Source organism: Hypomesus nipponensis, chromosome 28 (assembly GCF_054491055.1).
Source record: "Hypomesus nipponensis isolate SF chromosome 28, ASM5449105v1, whole genome shotgun sequence".
NCBI lineage: Eukaryota > Metazoa > Chordata > Actinopteri > Osmeriformes > Osmeridae > Hypomesus > Hypomesus nipponensis.
Window position 1 is genome coordinate 435,001 of NC_140388.1, and position 12,500 is coordinate 447,500.

The 12,500-nt window shown below is 47.1% G+C and overlaps 34 non-coding genes and 8 pseudogenes across 34 annotated transcripts; all 42 read left to right on the forward strand.

Moving 5' to 3' along the window:
• Positions 1–13: 13 nt before the first annotated feature.
• LOC146216748 (5S ribosomal RNA) lies at positions 14–132 on the forward strand. The gene has a single exon (XR_014752932.1). It is a non-coding gene; the product is annotated as a 5S ribosomal RNA (ribosomal RNA).
• Positions 133–322: 190 nt separating this feature from the next.
• LOC146216749 (5S ribosomal RNA) lies at positions 323–441 on the forward strand. Its single transcript, XR_014751954.1, has one exon. It is a non-coding gene; the product is annotated as a 5S ribosomal RNA (ribosomal RNA).
• Positions 442–629: 188 nt separating this feature from the next.
• LOC146216750 (5S ribosomal RNA) lies at positions 630–748 on the forward strand. Its single transcript, XR_014752933.1, has one exon. It is a non-coding gene; the product is annotated as a 5S ribosomal RNA (ribosomal RNA).
• Positions 749–936: 188 nt separating this feature from the next.
• On the forward strand, positions 937–1,055 carry LOC146216751 (5S ribosomal RNA; annotated as a pseudogene).
• Positions 1,056–1,237: 182 nt separating this feature from the next.
• On the forward strand, positions 1,238–1,356 carry LOC146216752 (5S ribosomal RNA). Its single transcript, XR_014752862.1, has one exon. It is a non-coding gene; the product is annotated as a 5S ribosomal RNA (ribosomal RNA).
• Positions 1,357–1,528: 172 nt separating this feature from the next.
• On the forward strand, positions 1,529–1,647 carry LOC146216753 (5S ribosomal RNA). Its single transcript, XR_014752934.1, has one exon. It is a non-coding gene; the product is annotated as a 5S ribosomal RNA (ribosomal RNA).
• Positions 1,648–1,825: 178 nt separating this feature from the next.
• LOC146216754 (5S ribosomal RNA) lies at positions 1,826–1,934 on the forward strand (annotated as a pseudogene).
• Positions 1,935–2,114: 180 nt separating this feature from the next.
• On the forward strand, positions 2,115–2,233 carry LOC146216755 (5S ribosomal RNA; annotated as a pseudogene).
• A 182-nt stretch (positions 2,234–2,415) lies between these two features.
• Positions 2,416–2,534, forward strand: LOC146216756 (5S ribosomal RNA). The gene has a single exon (XR_014752935.1). It is a non-coding gene; the product is annotated as a 5S ribosomal RNA (ribosomal RNA).
• A 172-nt stretch (positions 2,535–2,706) lies between these two features.
• On the forward strand, positions 2,707–2,825 carry LOC146216757 (5S ribosomal RNA). Its single transcript, XR_014752936.1, has one exon. It is a non-coding gene; the product is annotated as a 5S ribosomal RNA (ribosomal RNA).
• A 182-nt stretch (positions 2,826–3,007) lies between these two features.
• On the forward strand, positions 3,008–3,126 carry LOC146216758 (5S ribosomal RNA). The gene has a single exon (XR_014752937.1). It is a non-coding gene; the product is annotated as a 5S ribosomal RNA (ribosomal RNA).
• A 170-nt stretch (positions 3,127–3,296) lies between these two features.
• LOC146216759 (5S ribosomal RNA) lies at positions 3,297–3,415 on the forward strand. The gene has a single exon (XR_014752939.1). It is a non-coding gene; the product is annotated as a 5S ribosomal RNA (ribosomal RNA).
• A 180-nt stretch (positions 3,416–3,595) lies between these two features.
• On the forward strand, positions 3,596–3,714 carry LOC146216760 (5S ribosomal RNA). Its single transcript, XR_014751955.1, has one exon. It is a non-coding gene; the product is annotated as a 5S ribosomal RNA (ribosomal RNA).
• A 176-nt stretch (positions 3,715–3,890) lies between these two features.
• On the forward strand, positions 3,891–4,009 carry LOC146216761 (5S ribosomal RNA). The gene has a single exon (XR_014751956.1). It is a non-coding gene; the product is annotated as a 5S ribosomal RNA (ribosomal RNA).
• A 182-nt stretch (positions 4,010–4,191) lies between these two features.
• On the forward strand, positions 4,192–4,310 carry LOC146216762 (5S ribosomal RNA). The gene has a single exon (XR_014752940.1). It is a non-coding gene; the product is annotated as a 5S ribosomal RNA (ribosomal RNA).
• A 172-nt stretch (positions 4,311–4,482) lies between these two features.
• Positions 4,483–4,601, forward strand: LOC146216763 (5S ribosomal RNA). The gene has a single exon (XR_014752941.1). It is a non-coding gene; the product is annotated as a 5S ribosomal RNA (ribosomal RNA).
• Positions 4,602–4,779: 178 nt separating this feature from the next.
• On the forward strand, positions 4,780–4,898 carry LOC146216764 (5S ribosomal RNA). The gene has a single exon (XR_014752942.1). It is a non-coding gene; the product is annotated as a 5S ribosomal RNA (ribosomal RNA).
• A 176-nt stretch (positions 4,899–5,074) lies between these two features.
• LOC146216765 (5S ribosomal RNA) lies at positions 5,075–5,193 on the forward strand. Its single transcript, XR_014751957.1, has one exon. It is a non-coding gene; the product is annotated as a 5S ribosomal RNA (ribosomal RNA).
• Positions 5,194–5,371: 178 nt separating this feature from the next.
• Positions 5,372–5,490, forward strand: LOC146216766 (5S ribosomal RNA). Its single transcript, XR_014752945.1, has one exon. It is a non-coding gene; the product is annotated as a 5S ribosomal RNA (ribosomal RNA).
• Positions 5,491–5,668: 178 nt separating this feature from the next.
• Positions 5,669–5,787, forward strand: LOC146216767 (5S ribosomal RNA). The gene has a single exon (XR_014752947.1). It is a non-coding gene; the product is annotated as a 5S ribosomal RNA (ribosomal RNA).
• Positions 5,788–5,963: 176 nt separating this feature from the next.
• On the forward strand, positions 5,964–6,072 carry LOC146216768 (5S ribosomal RNA; annotated as a pseudogene).
• Positions 6,073–6,244: 172 nt separating this feature from the next.
• On the forward strand, positions 6,245–6,363 carry LOC146216769 (5S ribosomal RNA). The gene has a single exon (XR_014752948.1). It is a non-coding gene; the product is annotated as a 5S ribosomal RNA (ribosomal RNA).
• Positions 6,364–6,539: 176 nt separating this feature from the next.
• On the forward strand, positions 6,540–6,658 carry LOC146216770 (5S ribosomal RNA). Its single transcript, XR_014752949.1, has one exon. It is a non-coding gene; the product is annotated as a 5S ribosomal RNA (ribosomal RNA).
• A 182-nt stretch (positions 6,659–6,840) lies between these two features.
• LOC146216771 (5S ribosomal RNA) lies at positions 6,841–6,959 on the forward strand. The gene has a single exon (XR_014752950.1). It is a non-coding gene; the product is annotated as a 5S ribosomal RNA (ribosomal RNA).
• A 162-nt stretch (positions 6,960–7,121) lies between these two features.
• Positions 7,122–7,240, forward strand: LOC146216772 (5S ribosomal RNA; annotated as a pseudogene).
• A 178-nt stretch (positions 7,241–7,418) lies between these two features.
• On the forward strand, positions 7,419–7,537 carry LOC146216773 (5S ribosomal RNA). The gene has a single exon (XR_014752951.1). It is a non-coding gene; the product is annotated as a 5S ribosomal RNA (ribosomal RNA).
• A 176-nt stretch (positions 7,538–7,713) lies between these two features.
• Positions 7,714–7,822, forward strand: LOC146216774 (5S ribosomal RNA; annotated as a pseudogene).
• A 172-nt stretch (positions 7,823–7,994) lies between these two features.
• LOC146216775 (5S ribosomal RNA) lies at positions 7,995–8,113 on the forward strand. Its single transcript, XR_014752953.1, has one exon. It is a non-coding gene; the product is annotated as a 5S ribosomal RNA (ribosomal RNA).
• A 176-nt stretch (positions 8,114–8,289) lies between these two features.
• On the forward strand, positions 8,290–8,408 carry LOC146216776 (5S ribosomal RNA). Its single transcript, XR_014752954.1, has one exon. It is a non-coding gene; the product is annotated as a 5S ribosomal RNA (ribosomal RNA).
• A 182-nt stretch (positions 8,409–8,590) lies between these two features.
• On the forward strand, positions 8,591–8,709 carry LOC146216777 (5S ribosomal RNA). The gene has a single exon (XR_014752955.1). It is a non-coding gene; the product is annotated as a 5S ribosomal RNA (ribosomal RNA).
• Positions 8,710–8,871: 162 nt separating this feature from the next.
• On the forward strand, positions 8,872–8,990 carry LOC146216778 (5S ribosomal RNA; annotated as a pseudogene).
• Positions 8,991–9,168: 178 nt separating this feature from the next.
• Positions 9,169–9,287, forward strand: LOC146216779 (5S ribosomal RNA). The gene has a single exon (XR_014752956.1). It is a non-coding gene; the product is annotated as a 5S ribosomal RNA (ribosomal RNA).
• A 176-nt stretch (positions 9,288–9,463) lies between these two features.
• Positions 9,464–9,582, forward strand: LOC146216780 (5S ribosomal RNA). Its single transcript, XR_014752957.1, has one exon. It is a non-coding gene; the product is annotated as a 5S ribosomal RNA (ribosomal RNA).
• A 188-nt stretch (positions 9,583–9,770) lies between these two features.
• On the forward strand, positions 9,771–9,889 carry LOC146216781 (5S ribosomal RNA). The gene has a single exon (XR_014752958.1). It is a non-coding gene; the product is annotated as a 5S ribosomal RNA (ribosomal RNA).
• Positions 9,890–10,068: 179 nt separating this feature from the next.
• Positions 10,069–10,187, forward strand: LOC146216782 (5S ribosomal RNA). Its single transcript, XR_014751958.1, has one exon. It is a non-coding gene; the product is annotated as a 5S ribosomal RNA (ribosomal RNA).
• A 182-nt stretch (positions 10,188–10,369) lies between these two features.
• On the forward strand, positions 10,370–10,488 carry LOC146216783 (5S ribosomal RNA). The gene has a single exon (XR_014751959.1). It is a non-coding gene; the product is annotated as a 5S ribosomal RNA (ribosomal RNA).
• Positions 10,489–10,670: 182 nt separating this feature from the next.
• LOC146216784 (5S ribosomal RNA) lies at positions 10,671–10,789 on the forward strand. Its single transcript, XR_014752959.1, has one exon. It is a non-coding gene; the product is annotated as a 5S ribosomal RNA (ribosomal RNA).
• A 190-nt stretch (positions 10,790–10,979) lies between these two features.
• LOC146216785 (5S ribosomal RNA) lies at positions 10,980–11,098 on the forward strand. Its single transcript, XR_014752962.1, has one exon. It is a non-coding gene; the product is annotated as a 5S ribosomal RNA (ribosomal RNA).
• Positions 11,099–11,278: 180 nt separating this feature from the next.
• Positions 11,279–11,397, forward strand: LOC146216786 (5S ribosomal RNA). The gene has a single exon (XR_014752963.1). It is a non-coding gene; the product is annotated as a 5S ribosomal RNA (ribosomal RNA).
• Positions 11,398–11,571: 174 nt separating this feature from the next.
• Positions 11,572–11,690, forward strand: LOC146216787 (5S ribosomal RNA; annotated as a pseudogene).
• A 224-nt stretch (positions 11,691–11,914) lies between these two features.
• LOC146216788 (5S ribosomal RNA) lies at positions 11,915–12,033 on the forward strand. Its single transcript, XR_014752964.1, has one exon. It is a non-coding gene; the product is annotated as a 5S ribosomal RNA (ribosomal RNA).
• Positions 12,034–12,207: 174 nt separating this feature from the next.
• Positions 12,208–12,326, forward strand: LOC146216789 (5S ribosomal RNA). The gene has a single exon (XR_014752967.1). It is a non-coding gene; the product is annotated as a 5S ribosomal RNA (ribosomal RNA).
• The last annotated feature ends 174 nt before the right edge of the window (positions 12,327–12,500 follow it).

Below are 12,500 nucleotides of genomic sequence, written 5' to 3' on the forward strand. Positions count from 1 at the left end.
TTGTCAACTTATTTCGTACGGCCATACCAGCCTGGCAACGCCCGATCTCGTCTGATCTCGGAAGCTAAGCAGGGTCGGGCCTGGTTAGTACTTGGATGGGAGACCGCCTGGGAATACCAGGTGCTGTATGCTCTTTTGCTCATTCACTTAGAAACTGACATCTTGCAATATGCACAAGTAGTCCTTCATGAAAGGGGCTGGAAACTGTTTTCATTTTGACACGAGAGAGAGAGAGAGAGAGAGAGAGAGAGAGAGAGACCACCTTGCATTGTCAAATGCCAAATCTGTATATGGATAAGTAGCCTATGGTTGTCAACTTATTTCGTACGGCCATACCAGCCTGGCAACGCCCGATCACGTCTGATCTCGGAAGCTAAGCAGGGTCGGGCCTGGTTAGTACTTGGATGGGAGACCGCCTGGGAATACCAGGTGCTGTATGCTCTTTTGCTCATTCACTTAGAAACTGACATCTTGCAATATGCACAAGTAGTCCTTCATGAAAGGGGCTGGAAGCTGTTTTCATTTTGACACGAGAGAGAGAGAGAGAGAGAGAGAGAGAGAGAGACTACCTTGCATTGTCAATTGCTAAATCTGTATATGGATAAGTAGCCTATGGTTGTCAACTTATTTCGTACGGCCATACCAGCCTGGCAACGCCCGATCTCGTCTGATCTCGGAAGCTAAGCAGGGTCGGGCCTGGTTAGTACTTGGATGGGAGACCGCCTGGGAATACCAGGTGCTGTATGCTCTTTTGCTCATTCACTTAGAAACTGAAATCTTGCAATATGCACAAGTAGTCCTTCATGAAAGGGGCTGGAAGCTGTTTTCATTTTGACACGAGAGAGAGAGAGAGAGAGAGAGAGAGAGAGAGACCACCTTGCATTGTCAATTGCTAAATCTGTATATGGATAAGTAGCCTATGGTTGTCAACTTATTTCGTACGGCCATACCAGCCTGGCAACGCCCGATCACGTCTGATCTCGTAAGCTAAGCAGGGTCGGGCCTGGTTAGTACTTGGATGGGAGACCGCCTGGGAATACCAGGTGCTGTATGCTCTTTTGCTCATTCACTTAGAAACTGACATCTTGCAATATGCACAAGTAGTCCTTCATGAAAGGGGCTGGAAGCTGTTTTCATTTTGACACGAGAGAGAGAGAGAGAGAGAGAGAGAGACTACCTTGCATTGTCAATTGCTAAATCTGTATATGGATAAGTAGCCTATGGTTGTCAACTTATTTCGTACGGCCATACCAGCCTGGCAACGCCCGATCTCGTCTGATCTCGGAAGCTGAGCAGGGTCGGGCCTGGTTAGTACTTGGATGGGAGACCGCCTGGGAATACCAGGTGCTGTATGCTCTTTTGCTCATTCACTTAGAAACTGAAATCTTGCAATATGCACAAGTAGTCCTTCATGAAAGGGGCTGGAAGCTGTTTTCATTTTGACACGAGAGAGAGAGAGAGAGACCACCTTGCATTGTCAATTGCTAAATCTGTATATGGATAAGTAGCCTATGGTTGTCAACTTATTTCGTACGGCCATACCAGCCTGGCAACGCCCGATCTCGTCTGATCTCGGAAGCTAAGCAGGGTCGGGCCTGGTTAGTACTTGGATGGGAGACCGCCTGGGAATACCAGGTGCTGTATGCTCTTTTGCTCATTCACTTAGAAACTGACATCTTGCAATATGCACAAGTAGTCCTTCATGAAAGGGGCTGGAAGCTGTTTTCATTTTGACACGAGAGAGAGAGAGAGAGAGAGAGACTACCTTGCATTGTCAATTGCTAAATCTGTATATGGATAAGTAGCCTATGGTTGTCAACTTATTTAGTACGGCCATACCAGCCTGGCAACGCCTGATCTCGGAAGCTAAGCAGGGTCGGGCCTGGTTAGTACTTGGATGGGAGACCGCCTGGGAATACCAGGTGCTGTATGCTCTTTTGCTCATTCACTTAGAAACTGACATCTTGCAATATGCACAAGTAGTCCTTCATGAAAGGGGCTGGAAGCTGTTTTCATTTTGACACGAGAGAGAGAGAGAGAGAGAGAGAGACCACCTTGCATTGTCAATTGCTAAATCTGTATATGGATAAGTAGCCTATGGTTGTCAACTTATTTCGTACGGCCATACCAGCCTGGCAACGCCCGATCACGTCTGATCTCGTAAGCTAAGCAGGGTCGGGCCTGGTTAGTACTTGGATGGGAGACCGCCTGGGAATACCAGGTGCTGTATGCTCTTTTGCTCATTCACTTAGAAACTGACATCTTGCAATATGCACAAGTAGTCCTTCATGAAAGGGGCTGGAAGCTGTTTTCATTTTGACACGAGAGAGAGAGAGAGAGAGAGAGAGAGACTACCTTGCATTGTCAATTGCTAAATCTGTATATGGATAAGTAGCCTATGGTTGTCAACTTATTTCGTACGGCCATACCAGCCTGGCAACGCCCGATCTCGTCTGATCTCGGAAGCTAAGCAGGGTCGGGCCTGGTTAGTACTTGGATGGGAGACCGCCTGGGAATACCAGGTGCTGTATGCTCTTTTGCTCATTCACTTAGAAACTGACATCTTGCAATATGCACAAGTAGTCCTTCATGAAAGGGGCTGGAAGCTGTTTTCATTTTGACACGAGAGAGAGAGAGAGAGACCACCTTGCATTGTCAATTGCTAAATCTGTATATGGATAAGTAGCCTATGGTTGTCAACTTATTTCGTACGGCCATACCAGCCTGGCAACGCCCGATCTCGTCTGATCTCGGAAGCTAAGCAGGGTCGGGCCTGGTTAGTACTTGGATGGGAGACCGCCTGGGAATACCAGGTGCTGTATGCTCTTTTGCTCATTCACTTAGAAACTGACATCTTGCAATATGCACAAGTAGTCCTTCATGAAAGGGGCTGGAAACTGTTTTCATTTTGACACGAGAGAGAGAGAGAGAGAGAGAGAGAGACCACCTTGCATTGTCAAATGCCAAATCTGTATATGGATAAGTAGCCTATGGTTGTCAACTTATTTCGTACGGCCATACCAGCCTGGCAACGCCCGATCTCGTCTGATCTCGGAAGCTAAGCAGGGTCGGGCCTGGTTAGTACTTGGATGGGAGACCGCCTGGGAATACCAGGTGCTGTATGCTCTTTTGCTCATTCACTTAGAAACTGACATCTTGCAATATGCACAAGTAGTCCTTCATGAAAGGGGCTGGAAGCTGTTTTCATTTTGACACGAGAGAGAGAGAGAGACTACCTTGCATTGTCAATTGCTAAATCTGTATATGGATAAGTAGCCTATGGTTGTCAACTTATTTCGTACGGCCATACCAGCCTGGCAACGCCCGATCTCGTCTGATCTCGGAAGCTAAGCAGGGTCGGGCCTGGTTAGTACTTGGATGGGAGACCGCCTGGGAATACCAGGTGCTGTATGCTCTTTTGCTCATTCACTTAGAAACTGACATCTTGCAATATGCACAAGTAGTCCTTCATGAAAGGGGCTGGAAACTGTTTTCATTTTGACACGAGAGAGAGAGAGAGAGAGAGAGAGACCACCTTGCATTGTCAAATGCCAAATCTGTATATGGATAAGTAGCCTATGGTTGTCAACTTATTTCGTACGGCCATACCAGCCTGGCAACGCCCGATCACGTCTGATCTCGGAAGCTAAGCAGGGTCGGGCCTGGTTAGTACTTGGATGGGAGACCGCCTGGGAATACCAGGTGCTGTATGCTCTTTTGCTCATTCACTTAGAAACTGACATCTTGCAATATGCACAAGTAGTCCTTCATGAAAGGGGCTGGAAGCTGTTTTCATTTTGACACGAGAGAGAGAGAGAGAGAGAGACCACCTTGCATTGTCAATTGCTAAATCTGTATATGGATAAGTAGCCTATGGTTGTCAACTTATTTCGTACGGCCATACCAGCCTGGCAACGCCCGATCACGTCTGATCTCGGAAGCTAAGCAGGGTCGGGCCTGGTTAGTACTTGGATGGGAGACCGCCTGGGAATACCAGGTGCTGTATGCTCTTTTGCTCATTCACTTAGAAACTGACATCTTGCAATATGCACAAGTAGTCCTTCATGAAAGGGGCTGGAAGCTGTTTTCATTTTGACACGAGAGAGAGAGAGAGAGAGAGAGAGAGACTACCTTGCATTGTCAATTGCTAAATCTGTATATGGATAAGTAGCCTATGGTTGTCAACTTATTTCGTACGGCCATACCAGCCTGGCAACGCCCGATCTCGTCTGATCTCGGAAGCTAAGCAGGGTCGGGCCTGGTTAGTACTTGGATGGGAGACCGCCTGGGAATACCAGGTGCTGTATGCTCTTTTGCTCATTCACTTAGAAACTGACATCTTGCAATATGCACAAGTAGTTCTTCATGAAAGGGGCTGGAAGCTGTTTTCATTTTGACACGAGAGAGAGAGAGAGAGACCACCTTGCATTGTCAATTGCTAAATCTGTATATGGATAAGTAGCCTATGGTTGTCAACTTATTTCGTACGGCCATACCAGCCTGGCAACGCCCGATCTCGTCTGATCTCGGAAGCTAAGCAGGGTCGGGCCTGGTTAGTACTTGGATGGGAGACCGCCTGGGAATACCAGGTGCTGTATGCTCTTTTGCTCATTCACTTAGAAACTGACATCTTGCAATATGCACAAGTAGTCCTTCATGAAAGGGGCTGGAAGCTGTTTTCATTTTGACACGAGAGAGAGAGAGAGAGAGAGAGACTACCTTGCATTGTCAATTGCTAAATCTGTATATAGATAAGTAGCCTATGGTTGTCAACTTATTTCGTACGGCCATACCAGCCTGGCAACGCCCGATCTCGTCTGATCTCGGAAGCTAAGCAGGGTCGGGCCTGGTTAGTACTTGGATGGGAGACCGCCTGGGAATACCAGGTGCTGTATGCTCTTTTGCTCATTCACTTAGAAACTGACATCTTGCAATATGCACAAGTAGTCCTTCATGAAAGGGGCTGGAAGCTGTTTTCATTTTGACACGAGAGAGAGAGAGAGAGAGAGACCACCTTGCATTGTCAATTGCTAAATCTGTATATGGATAAGTAGCCTATGGTTGTCAACTTATTTCGTACGGCCATACCAGCCTGGCAACGCCCGATCACGTCTGATCTCGGAAGCTAAGCAGGGTCGGGCCTGGTTAGTACTTGGATGGGAGACCGCCTGGGAATACCAGGTGCTGTATGCTCTTTTGCTCATTCACTTAGAAACTGACATCTTGCAATATGCACAAGTAGTCCTTCATGAAAGGGGCTGGAAGCTGTTTTCATTTTGACACGAGAGAGAGAGAGAGAGAGAGAGACTACCTTGCATTGTCAATTGCTAAATCTGTATATGGATAAGTAGCCTATGGTTGTCAACTTATTTCGTACGGCCATACCAGCCTGGCAACGCCCGATCTCGTCTGATCTCGGAAGCTAAGCAGGGTCGGGCCTGGTTAGTACTTGGATGGGAGACCGCCTGGGAATACCAGGTGCTGTATGCTCTTTTGCTCATTCACTTAGAAACTGACATCTTGCAATATGCACAAGTAGTCCTTCATGAAAGGGGCTGGAAGCTGTTTTCATTTTGACACGAGAGAGAGAGAGAGAGAGAGAGACTACCTTGCATTGTCAATTGCTAAATCTGTATATAGATAAGTAGCCTATGGTTGTCAACTTATTTCGTACGGCCATACCAGCCTGGCAACGCCCGATCTCGTCTGATCTCGGAAGCTAAGCAGGGTCGGGCCTGGTTAGTACTTGGATGGGAGACCGCCTGGGAATACCAGGTGCTGTATGCTCTTTTGCTCATTCACTTAGAAACTGACATCTTGCAATATGCACAAGTAGTCCTTCATGAAAGGGGCTGGAAGCTGTTTTCATTTTGACACGAGAGAGAGAGAGAGAGAGAGACCACCTTGCATTGTCAATTGCTAAATCTGTATATGGATAAGTAGCCTATGGTTGTCAACTTATTTCGTACGGCCATACCAGCCTGGCAACGCCTGATCTCGGAAGCTAAGCAGGGTCGGGCCTGGTTAGTACTTGGATGGGAGACCGCCTGGGAATACCAGGTGCTGTATGCTCTTTTGCTCATTCACTTAGAAACTGAAATCTTGCAATATGCACAAGTAGTCCTTCATGAAAGGGGCTGGAAGCTGTTTTCATTTTGACACGAGAGAGAGAGAGAGAGACCACCTTGCATTGTCAATTGCTAAATCTGTATATGGATAAGTAGCCTATGGTTGACAACTTATTTCGTACGGCCATACCAGCCTGGCAACGCCCGATCTCGTCTGATCTCGGAAGCTAAGCAGGGTCGGGCCTGGTTAGTACTTGGATGGGAGACCGCCTGGGAATACCAGGTGCTGTATGCTCTTTTGCTCATTCACTTAGAAACTGACATCTTGCAATATGCACAAGTAGTCCTTCATGAAAGGGGCTGGAAGCTGTTTTCATTTTGACACGAGAGAGAGAGAGAGAGAGAGACTACCTTGCATTGTCAATTGCTAAATCTGTATATGGATAAGTAGCCTATGGTTGTCAACTTATTTCGTACGGCCATACCAGCCTGGCAACGCCCGATCTCGTCTGATCTCGGAAGCTAAGCAGGGTCGGGCCTGGTTAGTACTTGGATGGGAGACCGCCTGGGAATACCAGGTGCTGTATGCTCTTTTGCTCATTCACTTAGAAACTGACATCTTGCAATATGCACAAGTAGTCCTTCATGAAAGGGGCTGGAAGCTGTTTTCATTTTGACACGAGAGAGAGAGAGAGAGAGAGAGAGAGACTACCTTGCATTGTCAATTGCTAAATCTGTATATGGATAAGTAGCCTATGGTTGTCAACTTATTTCGTACGGCCATACCAGCCTGGCAACGCCCGATCTCGTCTGATCTCGGAAGCTAAGCAGGGTCGGGCCTGGTTAGTACTTGGATGGGAGACCGCCTGGGAATACCAGGTGCTGTATGCTCTTTTGCTCATTCACTTAGAAACTGAAATCTTGCAATATGCACAAGTAGTCCTTCATGAAAGGGGCTGGAAGCTGTTTTCATTTTGACACGAGAGAGACCACCTTGCATTGTCAATTGCTAAATCTGTATATGGATAAGTAGCCTATGGTTGTCAACTTATTTCGTACGGCCATACCAGCCTGGCAACGCCCGATCACGTCTGATCTCGGAAGCTAAGCAGGGTCCGGCCTGGTTAGTACTTGGATGGGAGACCGCCTGGGAATACCAGGTGCTGTATGCTCTTTTGCTCATTCACTTAGAAACTGACATCTTGCAATATGCACAAGTAGTCCTTCATGAAAGGGGCTGGAAGCTGTTTTCATTTTGACACGAGAGAGAGAGAGAGAGAGAGAGACTACCTTGCATTGTCAATTGCTAAATCTGTATATGGATAAGTAGCCTATGGTTGTCAACTTATTTCGTACGGCCATACCAGCCTGGCAACGCCCGATCTCGTCTGATCTCGGAAGCTAAGCAGGGTCGGGCCTGGTTAGTACTTGGATGGGAGACCGCCTGGGAATACCAGGTGCTGTATGCTCTTTTGCTCATTCACTTAGAAACTGAAATCTTGCAATATGCACAAGTAGTCCTTCATGAAAGGGGCTGGAAGCTGTTTTCATTTTGACACGAGAGAGAGAGAGAGAGAGAGACCACCTTGCATTGTCAATTGCTAAATCTGTATATGGATAAGTAGCCTATGGTTGTCAACTTATTTCGTACGGCCATACCAGCCTGGCAACGCCTGATCTCGGAAGCTAAGCAGGGTCGGGCCTGGTTAGTACTTGGATGGGAGACCGCCTGGGAATACCAGGTGCTGTATGCTCTTTTGCTCATTCACTTAGAAACTGAAATCTTGCAATATGCACAAGTAGTCCTTCATGAAAGGGGCTGGAAGCTGTTTTCATTTTGACACGAGAGAGAGAGAGAGAGACCACCTTGCATTGTCAATTGCTAAATCTGTATATGGATAAGTAGCCTATGGTTGACAACTTATTTCGTACGGCCATACCAGCCTGGCAACGCCCGATCTCGTCTGATCTCGGAAGCTAAGCAGGGTCGGGCCTGGTTAGTACTTGGATGGGAGACCGCCTGGGAATACCAGGTGCTGTATGCTCTTTTGCTCATTCACTTAGAAACTGACATCTTGCAATATGCACAAGTAGTCCTTCATGAAAGGGGCTGGAAGCTGTTTTCATTTTGACACGAGAGAGAGAGAGAGAGAGAGACTACCTTGCATTGTCAATTGCTAAATCTGTATATGGATAAGTAGCCTATGGTTGTCAACTTATTTCGTACGGCCATACCAGCCTGGCAACGCCCGATCTCGTCTGATCTCGGAAGCTAAGCAGGGTCGGGCCTGGTTAGTACTTGGATGGGAGACCGCCTGGGAATACCAGGTGCTGTATGCTCTTTTGCTCATTCACTTAGAAACTGACATCTTGCAATATGCACAAGTAGTCCTTCATGAAAGGGGCTGGAAGCTGTTTTCATTTTGACACGAGAGAGAGAGAGAGAGAGAGAGAGAGACTACCTTGCATTGTCAATTGCTAAATCTGTATATGGATAAGTAGCCTATGGTTGTCAACTTATTTCGTACGGCCATACCAGCCTGGCAACGCCCGATCTCGTCTGATCTCGGAAGCTAAGCAGGGTCGGGCCTGGTTAGTACTTGGATGGGAGACCGCCTGGGAATACCAGGTGCTGTATGCTCTTTTGCTCATTCACTTAGAAACTGAAATCTTGCAATATGCACAAGTAGTCCTTCATGAAAGGGGCTGGAAGCTGTTTTCATTTTGACACGAGAGAGACCACCTTGCATTGTCAATTGCTAAATCTGTATATGGATAAGTAGCCTATGGTTGTCAACTTATTTCGTACGGCCATACCAGCCTGGCAACGCCCGATCACGTCTGATCTCGGAAGCTAAGCAGGGTCCGGCCTGGTTAGTACTTGGATGGGAGACCGCCTGGGAATACCAGGTGCTGTATGCTCTTTTGCTCATTCACTTAGAAACTGACATCTTGCAATATGCACAAGTAGTCCTTCATGAAAGGGGCTGGAAGCTGTTTTCATTTTGACACGAGAGAGAGAGAGAGAGAGAGAGACTACCTTGCATTGTCAATTGCTAAATCTGTATATGGATAAGTAGCCTATGGTTGTCAACTTATTTCGTACGGCCATACCAGCCTGGCAACGCCCGATCTCGTCTGATCTCGGAAGCTAAGCAGGGTCGGGCCTGGTTAGTACTTGGATGGGAGACCGCCTGGGAATACCAGGTGCTGTATGCTCTTTTGCTCATTCACTTAGAAACTGAAATCTTGCAATATGCACAAGTAGTCCTTCATGAAAGGGGCTGGAAGCTGTTTTCATTTTGACACGAGAGAGAGAGAGAGAGAGAGACCACCTTGCATTGTCAATTGCTAAATCTGTATATGGATAAGTAGCCTATGGTTGTCAACTTATTTCGTACGGCCATACCAGCCTGGCAACGCCCGATCTCGTCTGATCTCGGAAGCTAAGCAGGGTCGGGCCTGGTTAGTACTTGGATGGGAGACCGCCTGGGAATACCAGGTGCTGTATGCTCTTTTGCTCATTCACTTAGAAACTGACATCTTGCAATATGCACAAGTAGTCCTTCATGAAAGGGGCTGGAAACTGTTTTCATTTTGACACGAGAGAGAGAGAGAGAGAGAGAGAGAGAGAGAGACCACCTTGCATTGTCAATTGCTAAATCTGTATATGGATAAGTAGCCTATGGTTGTCAACTTATTTCGTACGGCCATACCAGCCTGGCAACGCCCGATCTCGTCTGATCTCGGAAGCTAAGCAGGGTCGGGCCTGGTTAGTACTTGGATGGGAGACCGCCTGGGAATACCAGGTGCTGTATGCTCTTTTGCTCATTCACTTAGAAACTGACATCTTGCAATATGCACAAGTAGTCCTTCATGAAAGGGGCTGGAAGCTGTTTTCATTTTGACACAGAGAGAGAGAGAGAGAGAGAGAGACCACCTTGCATTGTCAATTGCTAAATCTGTATATGGATAAGTAGCCTATGGTTGTCAACTTATTTCGTACGGCCATACCAGCCTGGCAACGCCCGATCACGTCTGATCTCGGAAGCTAAGCAGGGTCGGGCCTGGTTAGTACTTGGATGGGAGACCGCCTGGGAATACCAGGTGCTGTATGCTCTTTTGCTCATTCACTTAGAAACTGACATCTTGCAATATGCACAAGTAGTCCTTCATGAAAGGGGCTGGAAGCTGTTTTCATTTTGACACGAGAGAGAGAGAGAGAGAGAGAGAGAGACCACCTTGCATTGTCAATTGCTAAATCTGTATATGGATAAGTAGCCTATGGTTGTCAACTTATTTCGTACGGCCATACCAGCCTGGCAACGCCCGATCACGTCTGATCTCGGAAGCTAAGCAGGGTCGGGCCTGGTTAGTACTTGGATGGGAGACCGCCTGGGAATACCAGGTGCTGTATGCTCTTTTGCTCATTCACTTAGAAACTGACATCTTGCAATATGCACAAGTAGTCCTTCATGAAAGGGGCTGGAAGCTGTTTTCATTTTGACACGAGAGAGAGAGAGAGAGAGAGAGAGAGACTACCTTGCATTGTCAATTGCTAAATCTGTATATGGATAAGTAGCCTATGGTTGTCAACTTATTTCGTACGGCCATACCAGCCTGGCAACGCCCGATCTCGTCTGATCTCGGAAGCTAAGCAGGGTCGGGCCTGGTTAGTACTTGGATGGGAGACCGCCTGGGAATACCAGGTGCTGTATGCTCTTTTGCTCATTCACTTAGAAACTGACATCTTGCAATATGCACAAGTAGTCCTTCATGAAAGGGGCTGGAAGCTGTTTTCATTTTGACACGAGAGAGAGAGAGAGAGAGAGAGAGAGAGAGAGAGACTACCTTGCATTGTCAATTGCTAAATCTGTATATGGATAAGTAGCCTATGGTTGTCAACTTATTTCGTACGGCCATACCAGCCTGGCAACGCCCGATCTCGTCTGATCTCGGAAGCTAAGCAGGGTCGGGCCTGGTTAGTACTTGGATGGGAGACCGCCTGGGAATACCAGGTGCTGTATGCTCTTTTGCTCATTCACTTAGAAACTGAAATCTTGCAATATGCACAAGTAGTCCTTCATGAAAGGGGCTGGAAGCTGTTTTCATTTTGACACGAGAGAGAGAGAGAGAGAGAAAGAGACCACCTTGCATTGTCAATTGCTAAATCTGTATATGGATAAGTAGCCTATGGTTGTCAACTTATTTCGTACGGCCATACCAGCCTGGCAACGCCCGATCTCGTCTGATCTCGGAAGCTAAGCAGGGTCGGGCCTGGTTAGTACTTGGATGGGAGACCGCCTGGGAATACCAGGTGCTGTATGCTCTTTTGCTCATTCACTTAGAAACTGACATCTTGCAATATGCACAAGTAGTCCTTCATGAAAGGGGCTGGAAGCTGTTTTCATTTTGACACGAGAGATAGAGAGAGAGAGACTAACTTGCATTGTCAATTGCTAAATCTGTATATGGATAAGTAGCCTATGGTTGTCAACTTATTTTGTACGGCCATACCAGCCTGGCAACGCCCGATCTCGTCTGATCTCGGAAGCTAAGCAGGGTCGGGCCTGGTTAGTTCTTGGATGGGAGACCGCCTGGGAATACCAGGTGCTGTATGCTCTTTTGCTCATTCACTTAGAAACTGACATCTTGCAATATGCACAAGTAGTCCTTCATGAAAGGGGCTGGAAACTGTTTTCATTTTGACACGAGAGAGAGAGAGAGAGAGAGAGAGAGAGAGAGAGAGAGAGAGAGAGAGAGAGAGAGAGAGAGAGAGAGACCACCTTGCATTGTCAATTGCTAAATCTGTATATGGATAAGTAGCCTATGGTTGTCAACTTATTTCGTACGGCCATACCAGCCTGGCAACGCCCGATCTCGTCTGATCTCGGAAGCTAAGCAGGGTCGGGCCTGGTTAGTACTTGGATGGGAGACCGCCTGGGAATACCAGGTGCTGTATGCTCTTTTGCTCATTCACTTAGAAACTGACATCTTGCAATATGCACAAGTAGTCCTTCATGAAAGGGGCTGGAAGCTGTTTTCATTTTGACACGAGAGATAGAGAGAGAGAGACTAACTTGCATTGTCAATTGCTAAATCTGTATATGGATAAGTAGCCTATGGTTGTCAACTTATTTCGTACGGCCATACCAGCCTGGCAACGCCCGATCTCGTCTGATCTCGGAAGCTAAGCAGGGTCGGGCCTGGTTAGTACTTGGATGGGAGACCGCCTGGGAATACCAGGTGCTGTATGCTCTTTTGCTCATTCACTTAGAAACTGACATCTTGCAATATGCACAAGTAGTCCTTCATGAAAGGGGCTGGAAACTGTTTTCATTTTGACACGAGAGAGAGAGAGAGAGAGAGAGAGAGAGAGAGAGAGAGAGAGAGAGAGACCACCTTGCATTGTCAATTGCTAAATCTGTATAT